The 12,619-nt window shown below is 32.7% G+C and overlaps 1 protein-coding gene across 6 annotated transcripts in view; it reads left to right on the top strand.

The window, feature by feature from the left end:
- The first annotated feature begins 668 nt into the window (after positions 1-668).
- LOC112680347 (protein sickie) overlaps positions 669-12,619 on the top strand; it is a 91,815-nt gene continuing 79,864 nt past the window's right edge. For 3 of the 6 annotated variants that reach the window (XM_025550417.1, XM_025550414.1, XM_025550413.1), the window contains exon 1: positions 670-1,013. The gene's annotated coding sequence lies outside the window, so the exon portion shown is untranslated. Of the gene's footprint in view, positions 1,014-12,619 lie in introns of all 6 variants that reach the window. The other 3 variants (XM_025550415.1, XM_025550409.1, XM_025550411.1) reach the window with 2 other exon arrangements.

Below are 12,619 nucleotides of genomic sequence, written 5' to 3'. Positions count from 1 at the left end.
AGCGCTCGCGATTCGCACGCTACCGTTTCGTCGTAAAACACGAGCGCACACGGATGAACACGTCGAACAACAACAACAATAATTGTCGATGAACCGAAACGCCTGTTTCGCGTTCACAGCGAAATAAATTTGAATAATTCGAACGGTACACGTTGGTAGCAGGGACGCGTGCGTTCGAGAACGGACGTCCGTGAGGAGACGTGTATTTGAACATTTTTGCACCAGCACCTCCCCTGTCAATCCGATCGGCGAAGCGGTTCGAAGGTATCCGACGGACAACGGTCATTATTTGTTGGTCGGGGAAAGAACCCGGACGGAATGAATTCGTGTTTTCGGTCCGCGTGCGCTGTTGAACTTGTGCGACCGATTCGCGCGCGCGAACGGTACGCCACACCGCTGCCGAACGGTTACGCGCGCGTGTCCTAATAACGCGTGCGACGGGCTCCGAAAAGCGCTATCGGGGGTTGGGGGGGGAGGTGTTCGAAACGAGAGAGAAATAATAATAATGTTCCGGTGTCGGCTCGCGCTACCGCGAGCGCGTACGCGTATGTCGTGCGCGTGCGAGCGCCTCGAACGGCGCGTGCGTGTGCGTGATGCGTCGTCGTCGGCGCTCGGGGGGTGGGGGAGGGGGGTCGGCGAAACGTCGACGTGACGCGCCGGCCGAACGCGCCTGTACAGTCCCGTGCGCGCCGGCTCCTTCGCCGCGTCTCCTTCGTTTTTCGCTCTCCGGTCCCGTGTGCCGTCCGCTCCGACCCCCGGTGCTCGTCGCGGGACCGTTACGACCGGGTTGATCAGTTGTGACGGTGTTTCGTGTCCTACGACCGTCGTCGATGTCGCTGGATAATCGGTTTCCGACCACGGGTGCTGACGTGCGATCGAAACGGTGAACGCGTTTTACCGCGGAAATTCGAATCCGACCACCGCGCGCGCGTCCTGTCGCCCACGTACGCGACAAACGGTACACCGATCTGCGACGATTTCGTTTTCACCGTACCGTGTACGTATTTGTCCAAGTTAGTATTACCTCTATTATTATTATTATTATTATTATTATTATTATTATTATTCTTCGTGTAACGACCGTTAGAAAGCGTCTGAAAAGCGTATTTAAAACGTCTTTAATACGCCTGTTGTTCACGCTCTGAAAGTATTACATCGTTAATATTAACACAACATTAATTCTTTAATACGAAACGCTTAGATCGAATTGTTAAATTAGACGTTTTGAATAACACGTTTGTTAATGTATAAAGATGTATTTAATAAAACATTTTAAATAACTTGGATTATATTGTTAAGGAAATACCTTATGTTATCGAAATTGTTTGTAGCGAATATTATTGATAGCATTATTGATTGTGCGTATTATAAGAGTATAAAAAACTTGAAAAACTTAGAAGCTACACTTCACGTAAAAAAAAAAAAAACTATTAATCGCCCGATTGCCATAGAGATATATAAATACATAGAAACCACAACTAATGCATTATTATCCTTACACGATTTAATTAAAAACAGTAAAAACGTAATATAGGTTACATTTTATTTAGGTGCATACTAGACATCATATTTTCAAACTTTTAATTAAAGAACATGAATATTATTGATTATCTATTTCTCGTGTGCATTCAGATGAACATCCCCTTCGACATTCATCCTACACTCACTGTTGTCTTGTATGGTTTGATATTCAAATACCATATCATAACTTTTTAACATTATTGTGTTAAGAGTACTTCCTATTTCAACAACAGGGGTGACGATAATTACAAGGGTGTCTGGAAAAGCATAATAATATTCGTTATGGTCGCACTATTTCGGGTTCTCACTCCCTCTTCAATTTTTTGTTTTTATTATAGTTATTAAAATGTTCACACCCGCCAATGACACACTCGGGTAATATGTTCTATCCGTTATTTTACGCCTACAAATCATAAATCTTTGAATTGTATACACGATGAAACTTCTTCCCGATATAATATAAATAAATTTTATACTCTCACACTGATAATATGGTTTTTTTTAAATTAACGATTTTATTGGCTAGATAAAAATATACCAGGTTTGAATCCTTGGATAAAATAAAAATTAATTTTAATATTAAAATACAATAATAATATATAATCCTAAATTATAATAATTTGAACATATATCAAAAGCTGAAGAATAGTACTGAAATTATTGTTAACGCTTTTGCTTTTGATGTATTTAAATAGAAATCTCTATGGTATGGTGACAAGGTTTAATTATCTCTTTATGGGTAGTGGTAAAATTTACTCGCATACGTTTCGTGTCAGTCTATATTAAGTATACCAAGCTGAACATACTCGTTCTTCGAACCTTTTAACTAAATCCAAGTTTATTCATTAAGATTGATGTTTCCACACCTCGTATTGATCTTATAAGTACAATTTGATATTATTGTTATAAAGAAAAATATTAATAAATAAGTTTAGGACGTTATGTTTAATATTTTTTTGAGATGAACAAACTTAATTTAGTTTATGATTTTGATTCACCTTATTCTAATTTTTAACATAAAATTAATTTGATTAAATCATGTGGTCATTCAATAATATGGATAATATGGTTAAATTTAAAAAAATATTAAATGTGTTTAACTATCAAATATAAATATTAAATTATTTAATTTATTACTATAAAATTATTCGCATTAATGCTATATGATATAATTTATATAATTTATAATTTACATACATACATAATTTGTAATAATTAATCTTACATACTTTTATCATTTTCGTCTATAGTCGAGTATTGAACTAATTTTACTATTTTAGTTTAGATCTCATTAAATTTGCTTAAATATAATACATATCAAAGTTTAAATCCAATTTTTTATTGTAAAATTAATTAAAATTATTTTTAACCGGTTCAAAATCGATTAAATAAGATTAATTTAGAGATTCTTATATATTGTTATGTTCTCGTGTTCTTGAGACTATACGTGGATCATAAATTAAACATTGAAATAAGATCAGTATAGATACATGAGTCTCACGTGTATCAATAAAATCAAGTTTAAAATGAAAAAATACTTAAAATAAATAATATTAATCTTTGTGTGAAACAATATATTAAGTTTGTGTAATTTTTAACCATCCTAAGATAAGAAAGGTCTATGGAATTTACTCACAAAAAAATATTGGGTAAATAAATCTTATACGTTTGTGCCAGTGTAATGGTTTTTAACATTCACATAATGTCGAAGGGTGAGCAAGATATTATCATCACATCTCTACGCATGTATACATGCACGTGTGTATGTATATATATAACACGACAATAGTACTGCGAACGATAAGTGGATTTTTGTTTAATTGCTTACGAACCCTAAACCCGAACAGTTGATATTGTTTGCCGGTAAAGTCGAAAGAAAAATATTTATCCCATCGGTTAGACACTTAAGAGAACAATAAGACGCTCGTTTATACTAATAAAATTGTTTTATTATTATAGAAAAAAAAAACCAAATTTCTAATTTGTTTAAGCTCCGTATGCATTCTCGATACACCTGTCAGATGCACAAACGCAAACACGAGTGAACGTGCGAGTATGAATATGTTTATGCGCGTATGATTGTGTGCAATGAAATTTCCTGTCGGCCGGCAAACTTTTTTTTCTATGGTATATTTATTTTTAGTGCACACAGGGGCCAGTAACCCTTTAAAACGCCCGTCTCTGGCATCTTCCATCTCGAATTAGACGAATACGTATTCCTCCGGGATCCAGGAAAATTTCATCTAACACGTTCATTACTGACGATCACTTAAGTGAGTGTATAATTTATTTAATCCTCCCCTTTTATTTGTTTACTCATTATATATATATAGTACGCACATACTACGTGCCAGTACAACACAAAATTTTGTTACACACAAATATAATGTATACAAAGTATAGTACATAAATATTATACGTTCGACTGTTATTAGTTATAACTTAAAACATATAACCCTCGTGTATAATATTAATAATGATAAAGTTTTTTTTTTTTATTTTGCTGTAAAAATATATATATATATATATATATATTATATATATATAAATATAACGGAATCAATTATGATTGAAATATATTTTACCTCGTGACTTACAAAACATATGTACAGTGTTCCATACATACATTTTAACTTATTAATTTTGCAAGAAAGAACATTTTTTTTTCTTATTTATTATAATAGTTTCACATGATTTAATTCTAAACTATAATGTAATTGAAAAAAAATATATATCACATGTTTAAAATGATCAATGTCATACAAACAAAACGTAAAACGTATTAATAATTTTTACTAAATTAATAACTTATCGGTTTCTTACAAATGTTTAAAATAATATATTTTATCAATATAACTTTTTCTTGAATAATTAAAAATTACAGTTCAGATAGTAAATAGTTTTCGAAATCATAATTGTTCAAGTCATTGATGTTAACTTAAATAATTTTAAATTAAACTATACCTTTTAATTTTTTCTTATTTCTTGTTAAACGGAAAATACGAAAAAATAAATTTCAATTAATACAAATTTTACTTGTTCTCTAAAATTTAAGATTTTAATTTATTATACATTTTAACCGTTGAAATCAAAATTTTGAATAAGCTTTAAACAGATCATATAATTTTTCTTTTTTGTATACATAATCAACAATGGCACTTTATAATCACGTTATTTAAAACCATTTCTTACAGAAATATCGGTGTTCTCTCATCTTTTTCCCCGACGTGTCGGTCGTTTTCTTGAATAATATCTACTTCCTATTACTCTTCCAATATTGAATGACATGCATAGACTATACACTATCTTTTTCAAATATCCGGTGATGACCATCAGAAGCCTAACCGGTCTTTGTGTTAGAGATAAAGAGGAGATAATTTGAACTTCAGCTATTTTCGGTGAAAAGAAAAAAAATTATGGTGTCAGCACTCCACACCTCCCTAACTTCACCTCAAAATTACTATTCATAAATAAACCAAGTATGTATACGACTTGAAATTAATTGTTTATTATATTTGTAAACATACCGTAAGGAGTGGCCAGAGTACCACTAACTAAAACATATTCCGTTGCATATAATACGCTATGGTATGTAGATAATCCATTTTTCGTCACAAAAATAAATATGTCTAATGACATATATGAGTTGGTTGGGACACCGAGATCAAGTGTTTTTGTCCTTTGTCAAATCATTATTGTAAACTTTATGAACCTAAATTTATTATGAACATCATGTAGAGGTAAGACGGATATGTGTTTCAGTAAAACGATTCTAAAGGTCAGGGATGTAATACGTATTGATTTTTTTTGTAAATAAAATACGCATTTTAATTAAACTTAAAATGACTACATACTGAAATTTAGATGTATGAGGTTTTGTTAAAACTTAAAGCCTTTTTTGGTTTAAGAATAAAATTTCGATTATAAAAATGTATGTTTTAAAAAAAAATTTATCATTATTTATAAGAACAAGCGATTTTTCTGTAGTTTTAACCGTATTATTAAATGCAATTTGGTTGAATAAATCTTTCAAATACTTAGTACTATTTATAACAATGACATATGGTAGTGTTTGCATTCAATTTTTCTAGTCTATAAATATATTTTTTCCTAGAATATGTAAAGTGACATCGAGTATTTTCACGTTTGTTTTCCGGTTTGACGATGAAACACGCGAAACTTTCAGTATAGTTTGACCGCACGAAATGAAAAAAAAAATCAACTTGGTGAAATCAAAACATTTCCGCGGTTTCTCTCCGTGTCTAAAACTTTCCGTATCGGTTTTACCCCTCGAACCGACAATTTCGGTCGAGGTTAATGCGCGAGTCTCCTCCTTGTCCCTCCGATACAATATAATCGCACCACGACGGTGCATTCCAATATATATTATAAACATATATATAAGAAATACTTTTTAATTTGATGTGACATTTAACGTGAAAGATGTCTATCGATCTGGCGGTTCAAAATAATAGGCTACACAAATGTTGCCATTTCGAAAAAAAAAAAAAAAGATCGGCCACGGATAAGTAATTAACGACGTACACTAGTGCTACTATAATTATAGCGATCGTGTAACGTTTTGCCGCGGACCATTTTCCACCAGTTTGCATAGGTACTTCACGTGAACGGGGTATTATCTGTAGCTGAAAAACGTATAAAATTATTGAAAACCACTGCATGATACAACTGTGCATCGGCAGCGGTGCCTAGTGAGGTGACGAGCTTTAAAAATCGACTTTAAGTCTTAGGGCAAGAAAAATGTACTCCTTAAATGAATATTTTTCGTTAGTATTGTCTAACAGTCGTACAAAAAGTAATTTACATATTAACATAAAGCATTTAGTTTTTATTTTAGATATTTTCAAAGAAATAGTTGTTATTTGTTTAATGAGATAAGTAACTGTACGTAATAAGGGCACCTAATGCAAAGTTTTAAATTAGCCTTAGTTATCGCCATCCTCGTCATCAACATCGTCATCACGTCTCGGACGCGATAGGCGAACGAATTGGCTTCGGCAGCGCGGCGCACTCTCGGATGACACCGCGCCCGCGAGGGGTAGTAGGGGAAAGGGCCCGCAATTAGGTTAACGTCCCTCCCGAGAGGCCCCGGGGCGACGTCCGTGGAATCCGGTAGTCGGGAAAACGCGTAATACATGACTCATCCACGGTCGCGCGCCACCCCGTCGCCAACCGATACGGGACGGAAGAAGTACGGGGTGAAAGAGTGAGAGAGAGAGAGAGCCACTTTTTGTTTTCCTCCCCCCACCACCACCCCGGGGGCTTTTCTTTGCCGCGCGCGACCGAACACACCTATCGGCGGGACGTCGCGCGGTCCCGTGCAGTCGGCCACGTACGCCACCGCACGCGCGACGAAGAACGTAGCGCGGTTGCTGCGATCCCGGTCGGCGCGGTGACATCGTTGTCCCGCGTGCTCCGCTGCCCTGCGCGTTGTTGAGTCACGCGTTACGCGCGCGATCGACGCCGTCGCGGTTTACGTAACGTTTCGGGCGGACCGCGTGCGACGGACGTGGCGTACGCACGCGACGTACCCGAAACGAGAGGGCCACGTGACGCGTGTGGCCGTCCCGATCGGCTTCGAACGCTTTCTGTACTGCAATCGATATTGCCGCGATATTGCGATACTATTATATATTGCGAGACGTAGGTGCTCGCGTACGAGCGGTCGTCTCGGATATTTTTCGCGCGGTTCCCGCGCAGCCGTGCACCGTGCTCGCCAACATTGCCGGGGTTCCTGGGTTTCCGGTGACCCTGCACCGGTGATGCGCAACCGAGTGCAGGAATCGTGTGCTAGATGCCCGGTCGGACTCCTCCGCGCGAGGGACGGACAGGAAGAGGTTAGCTCCCTTCGTTCGTCGGATAGCTACGGGTTAGGTTGTAGGTTAGGGATGTTTGAGTACGGCGAAGTCTGTTTATTGCAACGTTCGTTTTTCTTGACATTCTCGTGGTGATACATTTTGCTTGATAGCACGGGGATTCGGTGAATTGGAGGTTCCACGTCACTCGCCAAGCATGAATTTGAACATTTTTTTTTTTATGTCATCGGAGGGATGAGTGAGAATGTGCCGTTACTATTTTTGCTTCTAAGTGTGCTTTTTCGTTTACCTCGATATTACAGTGTCAAATAATTTCTATAATAATATATTAGTAACAATTAAAATATAAAAATCAGTAATCGACAATTGTATATTCCTTTTTTTCTAGAATTATAGGGACAAAATAATACGCAACCGATTTGTTCTCATAAAGCAGAGTCAACTGCACAGTACGATATTATATCGTATCAAAATATTATGGCGCTTGCAGTCCGAGACGTACGCACCGAGCCGTAAGCGGCGAACTTTCCTTGAACGAAATTATATTTTTCGTGTTATTCTCGGAGACATTATAATGTATAGTACCGTTTTACCGCGGTTCCTGGATTAATGCGGATACTCCTGCAATGTTCTTACAACAAATAACCGTGTCAAATTATGTGTAAAACGTCATTTGAATAAACTTCTTTAAATCATCGTTGTGGAGCAGTTCAGCTTTTTTTTTTATCATCGAAATTAATATTCTCGAAAGAACAAAAAAAGGAACCTTTATATTCTCTTGATAATACGGTAAATATCTAATAAAGTCAAAATGTGTGGTACAATATTGATTTTGTGTACGGGTACAATTCTTTTTATTTATTTTTTATTAAATATTCTAAATTAGTTTACTGTGTAAAACAAAATACTATTTATACAGTGAATGAACCTAAAGTGGTTTCGACTTTTATGATAAACTGACTGACTTCAAAACGTAAATATTTTCAAATTCTATAATAATATTTTCGGTTCTCATAAAAAGAGTTTATTAATATTTGAAAACAAATTTTTATTTTAGAGGAATAACGAAGCACCCCCTGTGGCGTTGTGTCTACAGGGGTCCTACCATAGTCTTCCATTTCTGTCTGATCATCTCAGTCATAACCAAATTGTGTTAATTTATCTGTAATAATTGTATTTAATGACAATTTCTTCGGTTTCTGCTATTAAAATAGTTCTCATTTTATATATGTAAAAACTCTATTGTCTTACACAATGTTTGTCTTGAGATAATAGAACAATACTTTGTAGATACAAGTACGTACTGCGTACAACTTGCGTTTTGTTTTGAATTCAGTATTGGTATTGTTTTAAATAAACCTCCTGAAAACATTCATCCCGATACGACTGACGTGTTTTAATTTTTTGACATTATCTCAATCCGAGATCATATCAAATCCTTAGATCCATGAGGGAAAAAAGGGTCGGGACGTCCTACTTTATTATTTGAAAATCTATTTTTTCTGTTTACCCGTCTTATAAATGTCTTATATATATATATTTGTGAGGTGTGATTATTAAATTTATGATAACTGAAAAATTATCGAAAGTACAACGTTGAAATAAGGCGATATTTTGAATAACGATAAAAATGTTTTAAATAATTTCAAACAGTGTCTTTTAATAAAACGTCCGCGATATTTAATACTATATTTATATCAATACAATAAATAAGTAAACGTATATAGTTATATAATTGGTATTGATCGACAACTGTACTCATTTTTAAAAACACAGGTTTTTTTTTCTCGTCAAATTTCGTTGTCATGTCTTCTCTCCCGTTTCGCCCTTGACTATGTTTTGCACGAATGTATCAGATATCATACTGAACAAAACGTATATGATAGTTATTAATATTATATATATTTCGTGAATGAAATACTTTAGACAAATAAATTACATAATATGAAACTAAATTCAAAGTATTTCTTAGGCGGTACGTAGCTAGTATACGAATATCTACGTATATCTCGTAGGTTTGAGATGAAAATGTGTATTTAATATAAATATATGGTTCAATGTTTGACTAATAGTTGATTAGAAATATTTTTAATAAAAAGGTATTTTAATTTTTGTGCTTATATATAAATTATGAAACAATAATAGAATTTACTTTTTACTTTTCACGGATATTTGTTAAAACAAAATACTAAACTACTTTGTACTCCTTACATTTTACAGTTAATTTCGTTCAACTTTGAGTTTAATAAACACTCAATGAATGAGTGCAACAAAACAAAACATAATATTACATAATTGTTTCTATTAAAATTTACATTCCACAAGTGTCCAGAACTCAATATTTAAATTTGAGTCTTCATATTTATTTGAATAAATTGATAAAAAAGGTTTTTGTTTTTAATGAAACTCGGAAAATGTTTACAAAATATGAATAGAATTGATATGATTTATCATAAAACCATAGTATGCTAAAAGAGTCTTTAATTCCTTACAGCTATTCAAAAATAAATATTTTCATTGATAAATGTATTAATGTTATCTTTAATTTTTAGTAATTATTTTCTTTTAAATAGTACCCAATTCAGCTGTAAACTGTATTTTGGTAGGTGTCCCTAAAACATAATAACGAATTATTTGGTACTAAAATATGTTTATAACAATAAGGATTATACTTTTTATTAAATATATTTAAAAATTGGTATTTCGGAATAGATGTTCGACTTTCAAAATAAAATCTACAGGATCGAACGAGAATAAAACAAACAAAAATCTCGTTTTAAAATGTTCATCCAGATTTAAACCAATTTAGTTTCAACAAACTATTATTTATTATGTCTATGATACTTTAATCTACGCTCATAAAATATTACAATGCACCTAAACACATCCTACCCACGTACATTTCAATACCATAAACATATTCAATTCATATATTATAGAAACCTAAACATCATATTCAATATTCAAGTCCACCGAAACCGAATAACATTAAATATTAATTCAGTTATTTCCATAAACTATTACATAATTTAAGTAAATCATTGAACCGTTAAGATAATTACATTGCACAATGTATATATGTATGTATGTTATGTTCGTTAGAAAAATTAAACCAACTAAACCGAAGAAAAAACCATTACAAAATGGTTTTACAAAATATAATATTATAAACAATCAACATTATTTCAGAAAATAAAATAAATCGTTCATAGATGTTTTAAATTAAAATTTACAGTAGTTGATTTTAAATAATATTACGTCATGATTATTTCACGTTAAAATAATAACTAACTCTGTAATAATTCGAGTAAGCTATGGGTATCTTATTAAAAAATTAGTAACCACAATAATTGTGGTAATTTAAAATTATTTTAAAATGTTGAAAAAGTGTTCTTAATATTATGTTAACATTTCAATATTTTACATTCATGGTACCGTTGTGTCTTAACCTTAGGTATAAGTATCCCCTTACAACAAGGGAAATGGTATCGAATTTATCAACAACAATGTAGGGATACTTTTACAGGATATTGCATCTCTGCAGTGCGTCTTGCGTACATAGAGGAAACATGATAAATGCAGTTAGGGTCAACAGGTTATGGCTTCCAGTATATCAAGCTCAAAATCGAGATCCTTTAATCAAAATTAAGTTAAATTCATTTTATAAACTCAAGGTATATATAACACTAGTAATTTTAACATTATTATGTGCACCATGTGTACTACTATTTTTATAGTAAATAAAACAAAATTACAGTTGGTAGTTGTGGACGGATTTGTTAGTGTATGGTATTAATAATTAAAAATCAAGTTTTTGATCTTCCATTGATATAAATTTACTTCTTGTGTATTATTTTAGAAAAAAAAACAAATTTTTATTATTTTCACGTTTTTAACGAATTCTTTTTTTTTAATATTTAAATTTAATTTTGAACATTTGTATTTTGCAGACCGTTTCTGTACGAGACTAATTAACAGGTAAATTGTTCTTAGTAGTTGTAAGAGTAATTACAGTGGCCCATAGTCATAGTATAATAATAATAAATTGAATGGAAGTATCAACTTTAGGTTCTGGCTATTTTGACAAATTGTTTAGGCTCTTGCAGCTCATTAAACTTTAATCTCCCGGAAAAGGGTGAAATGCCTACAGACCCAGTTTGGCAATGGCTACCCTCGTTTTATCGCTTTATGTTTTGGGTATAGTGCGACGAGGAGAGATAAAGATAGAGGAAGAAAGGAAAAAATGTAATATGGACACTTTACGATAGTATACGCGCATAAAAGACACTCGGAAGACGGAAAAAAGATTGTTTTCGGTGGTAAATGGAAAACAGGAAAAACGTCAATACGTTGGGCTTATGTTGGATATAGGAGAGGGTATTAATAAATTGGATTTCCAACAGAAGAGTTTTCAAGTTGTATTAAACTAAAATATATATAAAAAAAACATTTAAATTGTCTTAATTTTAATTAAATGAAAGTCTTGGGGAACATTTATTCCTATCAAAATGGATTAGCGCCGAGAAAATTAAAGTCTTGTAATTTTTAACCATAAATTACTATTCTTTATTTTACCTGACTTTCTTCTTTTATTTAATCGTTTAATTGTATTAAAGTACTAAACCACTACTCTACGTAAGGACAGTATTTTTATTTTATATAAATTTTACCCAAACGTAAATATAAATACACTAAGAATATTATTCTGTAGCACAATAGCATTATACTTGTATATTAGTATAAAATCACATCGCAATAAAACTATTACATTTTTATAAATGGGTTAATAACTACAAACTATTATAGTTTTTCTAGAAATATCTTAACGACAGTAGTTAATAAACTTTACTGTCGATTGCATAATAAAATCACAATCTTACCGGCCATACTATGTTTGGTATGTTACGATTTCCCGAGAGCACAAAACGGATTGCTTAATAGATAAAAAAAAAGTTGTCTTGGATTTATTAATATTTATTTATTATAGCTTTATTATTAACTTGTTTTCAATGGAATTATTTATAACACACAATTCATAACTATTTAGTTACTTATTATAATATGTACGATGTACTTATATTGTTTTAGAACCTTACCTTAATTAATACTAGCTGAGGCATAAAAATACCATTGAAACGAGGAAAAATAAATAGTTTAAATAATTAGAGTTTTAAAAAATATATAAAACTGTAATTATAGTTAATGTATACTGTTGAGTTATAACATAGTTTCATCTATGATCAAATATAAATTCACTTTTA

The sequence above is a fragment of the Sipha flava genome, unplaced genomic scaffold (assembly GCF_003268045.1).
Source record: "Sipha flava isolate LNK unplaced genomic scaffold, YSA_version1 176_pilon_pilon, whole genome shotgun sequence".
In the NCBI taxonomy this organism is placed as follows: Eukaryota; Metazoa; Arthropoda; class Insecta; order Hemiptera; family Aphididae; genus Sipha; species Sipha flava.
This window is presented reverse-complemented; position numbering and strand designations above follow the sequence as displayed.